The sequence below is a fragment of the Alnus glutinosa genome, chromosome 1, assembly GCF_958979055.1.
Source record: "Alnus glutinosa chromosome 1, dhAlnGlut1.1, whole genome shotgun sequence".
In the NCBI taxonomy this organism is placed as follows: domain Eukaryota; kingdom Viridiplantae; phylum Streptophyta; class Magnoliopsida; order Fagales; family Betulaceae; genus Alnus; species Alnus glutinosa.
Window position 1 is genome coordinate 17,966,186 of NC_084886.1, and position 8,717 is coordinate 17,974,902.

Sequence of the window (8,717 nt, forward strand, 5' to 3'; positions counted from 1 at the left end):
TGTCGGTTCTTATGACATTTATTCTCATTCAATGGAGTAAAATGAGTATAAGGTTATATTTAAATCTTCAACTGTTACAATGAAAAATGATTTCTTGAAAATAAGTGTAGTAATAATAATAAATATTTTCGCAGTGGCTTTTTACTAATTTATTATGATTATTACATGATTATAATTATGCAGTTGTTGAGGATAATCTTTGGAACAGAAATAGTAAGTATAGATAGTAAGTATCTCTATACTTACTGAAGGTGGAGCTGGTAGATTTTTCCTATAATATTGTGTCTACTGCACTCGGATCTACGTTCTTACCGATTGTTTTAAGGTAAAACACTAAACTCATGATTTTGTGATTTTTGGGTAAAATCCTAAAATATGAGTTTAATCCTCTATATTCTTTAGGTATTTGAACTTATTGGAGTTTACTTGAGGCTACCCAAACTTTGGGTTGAAGTTTGGAGAATTTGGGTAAGTTTTCCTCAAGCCTTAATTTTTGGGTATTTGATATTTGTAGGATTTTAGGGGATTAACATTTAGTAAATGCCATTGTGTTAATAAATATTGTTATTGGGGCCAAGTTTGGGAAAACCCTAATTTAATGGATAAAATTAATTTGAGGTTTTTAATTATTTAAAATTAGATTATTAATTTATGGGCTAATTGTGGTGATAGTGATGATTAACCCTAAATTAACCAAGAGTTTTATAAAATAAATAAATATTTGTGGGGTTAGGTTTTAATGTTAGTGATTTGTATAAATTGAGGATTTGATAAGCCTAGAACTATTATTAGGTATGAGCTTAGGCAATTGATGGGTAAAATAGACATTGAGCAATTCAAAGTGAAAATTAATGTAATTATTGGATGGAAACTAAATTGATGCAATATGTTATGTACAGCGGCACTTTGTGGATTGAGCCTAGGACTTATTAGTGTTGGTGTGCAAGCAGTCAGGTGATATTTTACTCACTGAGAAACTGTTATTTTTATATATTATAGAATTGCAAAAGATATATGTTGTTTTATAAATTCAAACCAACTGTATGTTGAATATATCTGTTTTGGTTGTTTTGAGTAGTTTCAACTATGTTCAAATAATATCAATGATGTTATGAAATGATGTATGGATGAAATGTGTAGAATTATTTTTAAAGTGTTTGAATGTGAGCTGCGGTTGGGATTTAAATTATGCATAGTAGAATGATAAAGTTTCATGTTAATTGGTTTATTGTATTTGAAGAAAGCATGATTTGTAAAGAATAGGGAATAGAGTTTGAATTGTAAAGCATAAAGCATGAGCATAAAAGGAATGAAAGGACAAAGTACAAAGAATGAAAGGAATGAAAGGACAAAGCACAAGGAATGAAAGGATTGACATAAGGAATGGAAGGACAATCATGAGCATGCATATCATTGTTAAATTGTATAATGTTTTCATGATATAGAATATTGTAGTTTTTGTACTAGACGTATTAGTATGCCTAAGAGTTTTATTGGCAAAAGAGCTTATGTATACTGCTATCGTCTAGTTGCATAATTTTATAACATTGAGCTTGGACGAACAAGAATATTGTCATGGTTCGGTATGAGTAATACAGCGTCCTAGGAGTAGGTAGATGAATTGTCGTGGCACGTCAGTAAGAAGTGCTTGGATACTCGAGTTTTACTCTAGTAACCGCATGGACAACTACGTGCTCGACATGAAGTTGTAATGCCCTAGGATTCTGTGTTAACCATGTTCGGAAAATGATAGTAAGCTTGTACTAATGAGCGAGATGGCATGTTTTAAGCTTAGTGTGCTTGGTTTTGATGTTATTGGTTGCGATATCGGTGTGGCTTGGGAGTAGGTAGATGGATTGTCGTTGTACATCAGTAAAAAGTGCTTGGATATCAGAGTCTTACTCTAATAACTGCATGGACAACTATGTGCTTTGACATGAAGTTGTAATGCCTTGAGGCACAGTGTTATCACAGTTAATAACGTTAGACTTATGTGCATTTGAGCTACCAACATAAAAGTATTATTGTAGGTGGGTTTATACGTGGTTGCTTCCATGCCAATGGAACTTCTACGTATGGGTCCAACTACATAGTATGTTTTAAATGTTTTCTGATAGTCAGTGTTCGCTAAATCAGCTACGGGAGTTTTCAAACAAAATTTTATAAATTGGTAGCTGTTATAGTGTACGCGAGACTAAAAGGAAAAGTTGGTTCTTTGCGAAAACTCAGTTAGTTTAATATCACTGAGGCGGTGAACTCATCATTTCACCTATACGGATGTGGCAAACCCCCACAACCGTATAGATGATGTCCATTTGACTGCAGGTACACCTGACTTAGAGGAGGACCCCGTAGCTGCGTATTTGGGATATTACGATTGAAGCACACCGCGACAGTCGTATTGAGTTGGACTATGGAGTTCACTCTTTTGGGGTATTTTGTATATGGCTAGTGACGTAGGTGTCACATATTCTTTTGTGTAGCCATTCTTTTGTATTAGTGGAATTGTAGCCTTAAACAGTTAGACAGATATATGGCTCTTTTGTATGGACCACATGTATATTTAGATGTGCTTTCCGTTATGAGATGTAACGTTATGATTATTCCGCTGTTAGATATTACTCTGAATATCAGGTACATGATATGGAGCATGTATGTATGTTGGCTGAGCGACACGTAGTCGTGCCACTGTGATGACCCTTTTATGTTTTATAAATATTTTATCCCAAAAAAAAAAAAAAAATGGGTCGTCACACACGCACTAAGATGCGCATTGGCTACAAATTCACCTCGGCACATAGCTTTACCTCTTTGGACCCGCAAAAAATTTGAGAGAATCCTACTCCTAACTGATGTCCGGTTTGATCAGTCCCTAACCCCCCTGACAAACGGCTCTCTATCCACTTTAGACCCCCTTGACAAACGACTCTCTATCCACTTTAGAGTTTAGATTGCGCAACTGAAAATGCAAAAACACCCTCGAAACCACTTAAATTACAATCAGCCCATCCAACTTGTTTTGCCCAAGGTTTTAACAAGGAGAATATGATAAAACTAAAGAGAACAGATACTGCTCTACACCTATAAATATGTACTTGCTATGGGGCCATAGGGGTGTGAATCATAGGCATTGGAATTGGAATCAATTTGCATTCCACCTTTACAGAGGTTGAAAAAGTCGAAAAACTTCTGACTCTTCCATTGACGGAATCCATTTTCGTCTTGCCTCAAAAAAGTAAGTTAAAATCAATCGGAATAGTTGAATATGGGCTAAAGAGGGAAGACATCTTCATTTTCGCCTGATAAATATGAAGATGAAGATTCGTCTTCTTTTGTCCAAGACAAATTATATTTTTATGGATCCTCATATGACAAAGACTCAACGAAGACGTAGTGTTTTCTTATGCACAAGGAAGATGAAACGATTTAAAGTGGAGAGGAGAATGAAAAATAAAAAATTTCTAAACATAAAACGACATCGTTTTATTAATTATGTTTGAAAAATACCAAAACTTTGTCGCTGCCTCTGACTTTCATGGAAGCAGTGTTGATGGCAAGTTAGCGGTCTAGGCTGAAAATTTGTACACCCCTAACAAGCGAGTTCCATACAGTTTCCAAAACCATTATCAAACATACATACTAATTTGATCTCCTTTTTTTATTTTTTTATTTTTTTTATTTTAAATATAACAAGTAAACAGCAAACACCTCTTTTGCCTTTCAGAAGGAAAAGAAGAAGAAATCAAGCAGAATCATGAAACGCTCTCTCTCTCTCTCTCTCTCTCTGGTACAAGAATGGCTTCTTCGTCTCCAAGAATCAAATATGACGGCCAAAATTCTCACAAGTGTCACAAATTGCCGCCATCGAGTTACTTGTCCTCGTCGGCATTCGCTTCGTCGTGCTCGAGCTTTGCCTCTCGATCCTCCACGTTCTTCATGCGCTCCTCCACTCCCATGAACTTGCACGGATGCCGCTCATACTCTCCCTCACCATATCCATTGAAGTTGACGTCGTCTGCTTTTAGGTTCTCGATTGAGGAAGCGACCTCTCCCGGGCGGTCTTCGATTTCCAGGACTAGGTATGGAGCTAGACATTTTAATGGGAGGGGCCAATTTTTTATTTTTTTTAAAGTAGGGGTTAAAGTATATATATATATATATGCTAAATTTTAAGTAAATTAAACATAACTCTGCTTTTATATTTTTGTTATTCCCTTCAATTAAAAATCAATAAGAAAAATTGAAAAAAGAATGTTTTTTTGATAAAAAAAAAAAAAGAAAAAAAGTAAAGAAAACCGCTGTCCAAAGATCCAGAAAAAGGAAAAATAAAGGAAAATGTCACAATTTTTGTACTGAAATTGAGAAATTTCAGTTGAATGAATTGTGTGCTTCTCAGTTTTCTTACAAGGCTTTTCCTGAATGACATAGCTCTTAAAGCTAACATTCTCTTGCTTCTTTTGTTAGAACAACTCACTCTAACTAACATAGTAACCCACTAACTTATACAAAACACACTATAATCTACACAAAACACATTCTGCTAAACACAACACAAAAACAAATGAAATGCATATCCTCTTGACTTTTCTAATGCCATCTAATTATATTGAAATGAATCTCCACTTTACGTTATCTTTTCCACATATCCTTAGGAAATCGAGCTTTGGTAGGTGTGTGACTCCTCGACTCTAGACCTGTCTTCTTTCAATACACTGCTTTACTAAACCCCTTTCATTTACTTTGAACAAAACATATGCAACTTTGTAAAGCTCCGTCCATTGTTACCCTTCTCAGAGATGTCCGTTGTTACAAATGAATATTAAAAGAAAAAGTTTTGATAATGAAGCTATCGTTCCAAATGAGATAAAACTAGTTAAAGAGATGATAAAAGGGAATGGGCCAATAGGCAAAAAAACCTTATAATATATATATATATATATATATTTTACCTTAATTTTTCTTTTCTTCTAATGAGTTGAGAGGGGGTCATGGCCCTACCGCCCCCCTCCCTCTGTCACTGTCCATGACGAAGCAGGGCAGCAACAATGCAATGTCGTCCATCAAGAAGAAGGCGTGCACGTGTTCGCCTATGACGCACTTGGGCTCGTTCCAGTCAAAAATGTACTTTTTCCATTATTAATCTATGTTTATGCCACATCATAAAGAAATCCTTTGACATATTTTTTTTTTCCTTTAATGATTAATAAGTAGTTTTTCCATTTAACAACTAAAACTAATGTTTACACAAAAACAACATAAAAGCCGGCAAATGCCTGAGCAGATGATAACAACGTGTGGCCAATCAAGGGTTTTTGGAATTGTAGTTGTACGTTGTGATTGGTACACGTGTTTGTTGTGTTATGTTATTAAACATGTGTTCAAAACCCAACAAGTTTCACTCGTACTCGGATTTAATCGACTGAACTATTTAAGAAACCACACTCTCTCTCTCTCTCTCTCTCTCTCTCTCTCTCTCTCTCTCTCTCTCTCTCATGTCGACTCAATGTAATCGTAATTGCCTTCGGTCTCAGTCGTCGGGACAGGTTTTGGTCTGCCTTGAGTCTGAAGTTGATCATTGTCCAGAACTCTGTTGCTGTTGTGAAGCCAGAGCCGGAGCCTCGCAAATTAGTTATTTTTGAGTTGGGGTCGCCAAGGTCTATATGGGGGCTAGAGCTGAGCGAGAAGAAGCTGTTTGGGGAGTTCTTGGAAGCTTGTTCTATCTACAAGAAGAAGCTCGACCTGAAGAAAGATATGTACATGTATTGGTACATAAGTACTTGTTATTTTCAACCATATAAATGAATATCAAGTTCTTAAATAGCATATAGTCATATGTAAATCAATGGAATGGAAGGGAAGCACCATTGATATGATTTCTATAATTCATACTACTTGCATGGAGAGTGAGTTTTGTCACAAACATAATGTTGGCCAAGAATAAAGCAATGAATATCAAAAGAGTTGCAAAATAAGTGTGTGAGATTCAAGTGATAGAATATATAAAACTACTTGATTAATTAAAGGTCTAAATGCAAAATCAGTACCTGAGTTGACCTAAATTACAAATCGCTCTCTGCTGTATAAAAATAAGGGTTAAATACATTTTTGCCTCATGTAGTTTAAAAACTTTATTTTTTGGCCCCTGTGGTTCATTTTATATTGTAGATGGTACATCGTTTATGGCTAAAGAAGAAGACAGTATCTTTGTCGAACTTTCGTCCAAAAATTGACGGAATTCAACATCAGCACCTTTAAGAAGCTGCCATGTGTCCTATGCCCTATTAATATTAAAATTAAACAACAAAACAAGCGTGGAAGGAAAGTTTGAAGACTTTTGGAGTTTTGAGGATTTTTTTAACCCATTCACGCGGATCGCAGAGGTGGCGTTGTACGTGTCTATTTTTAATCCATTGATTTGAATAGACGGTTTGGATTGTAACTATTTTGGAATCGGCAGATATAAGTATTATTTACTTATATTTTAATATATCTATGTTTTTTTTATTATAATCGACATGTGTCGCCATCTTATTAGTACTGATGTGGCGCCAAACGAAATTTGACTTCTGGGAGCGATTTGTAAATTAAGCCAACCACAAGGATCTCTGAATTAATTTTGATATCAGAGGGAGCAATTTTATAATTTAGGCCAAGCACATGGATCTAAATGCAGGCTAGGGAAAACAAAAAAGAGGGTGAAGAATGAGAGAGTTAGGATTCTAAATCTCAAATGTTTTCCGATTCTTTTTTCATTTTCCCTATTCTTTCTTTCTTTCTTTATTTTTATTTTTTATTTTTCAGTTTGTTGACGTGGAATGATGCAACATCAGTTGGGTCGTACAACGGTCGTATGCTTGTCTATGAAATGGATCAAGATCCCATACAATTTCTTTAAAATTGTAGATTCTCAAATTATTTGAATTTAGGACATTTTATGCATCAAACAATGTGAAATATACTACATATTAAAAATGTGACATGTTAACAATGAGAATTGAGTATGTTTTTATCAAGTTCTTACACTTTATGTTGTAAGCAAAAATCTGTCTTTTAGTTTAGTAAAGAAGAGACGTCTTTTCAAAAGTGAAGAAAAAACATTTTGGAATGAATTATTTTTTTTGTTGCCTCAATAACATGTCATAACTTTAATATGTAGCATTTTTTACGCCGTTCAATGTAAAAAAAAAAATGCCTAAATTCATATAATTTGAGAATCTAAAATTTATTTGAAATTATAGAGGATTCTAATCCAATGAAAAGGAGGAGAAAAGTCTTATTTTTGTGCACTGAATCTACCACTTTTTCTTTTTTATTTGCAGGCACTTCATTATGGGTATGTGCCTTTATCTGATTCAAGCACATTGGATATTTTGGGTAGAGAAATGATATGACACAACTATTGACCACCTCTATTTTTATTTTTATTTTTTTTTTAAAAAAAAACCCACAAAACCAACCCTCAACCCATTTACATGGTTTTGTGGGTTTTTTTTTTTTTTTTTTTTTTTTTTTTTTTTTTTTCTTTTAATATCAATTTTTTTTTTTTTTTTTTTAAAAAAAATAATAAAATAAAATAAAATACAAATATGGTTAATAGTTGTGTCTTAGGGTAGCCAAGTGGCCCTGTTTTGTAACCCTTTTGGAGAGAACTTTTTTTTTTTAATAGGAATAAAATGTGATTGCTGTGAATTAAAGTAGAAAGAAGTTTGATATATATATATATATATATATATATAGTTTATGGAAAAGTAAAAAAAAATTATTTTGTAGTGAGGTTTTTTATTTGTATAGTAATAAAAAGTAATTGATGTGATCCTAATCCTTTGTTTGGAGAGAAAGTCTATTTCGTATTGATTAAGATCCTCTATAATTTCATAAAAGAAAAAAAGAAAAAAAAAGAAATTAGACATTATGTGAATTTAAGCCATTTTTTTTTTACATTGAACAACATAAAAAATGTTATATATTAAAGTTATAATATGTTATCGAGGCAATAAAAAAAATGGTTAAATACAAGTCACCCCTAAAGTTGTCACCCATTTTCAATCTTGCTTCCAATCTTTAAAAATGTGCAATGTTCCTTAATGAAGTGTCCCGATTTTTCAATGTCACCATCCGTTAGCCTTTTCGGCCGTCAGACCAGACGGAATGGGCATCACGTTGTGGCACGTGACTTTTTCAATGCTAAAGTCTCCATTTTACCCTCATTTTGTATTAATCAATTACCGAGTTGCCCTTTAAAAAAAAATGTAAAAACCATATATTATTACGAAGAACACGTATTATTTTTGGAGACTAATTTCTAAAAAAATTTCTTAAGAATTCGTTTGAAAGGAAAGAAAAAAATATAACTGTATTTTTATTTTTTGAAAATAAGGAAATTGACTAATTGGAACTTGGGAAGATTTCAACAGAAGGAAAGCAAAGATATCTTAGTAAGAACAGTTCAAACTTTTACGAAAAAGAAAAGAAAAAAAAAAGAAGAAATAGATATGATACATTGTCACTCCAAGACACAATTCTTGATCACCTTTACCCACGTAACAACTTTTTTTACATTTTTATTTTTCTTAGAAAAAAAATCCTAATGCGCTTCAAAACAATTTTCAAACCCATTCCTACAATATATCAGCACATGTATAACAGAAAGAGGGCTGATCCTTGCACTACACATGGGGTGGGACCCATGTGGTGGGATCCACTCCATGGGTCTCACC

At 33.7% G+C, this 8,717-nt stretch overlaps 1 long non-coding RNA gene across 1 annotated transcript; it reads left to right on the top strand.

Moving 5' to 3' along the window:
- Positions 1-289: 289 nt before the first annotated feature.
- LOC133858621 (uncharacterized) lies at positions 290-2,603 on the top strand. Its single transcript, XR_009898539.1, has 4 exons — positions 290-325; positions 403-468; positions 900-954; positions 2,305-2,603. It is a non-coding gene; the product is annotated as an uncharacterized LOC133858621 (long non-coding RNA).
- The last annotated feature ends 6,114 nt before the right edge of the window (positions 2,604-8,717 follow it).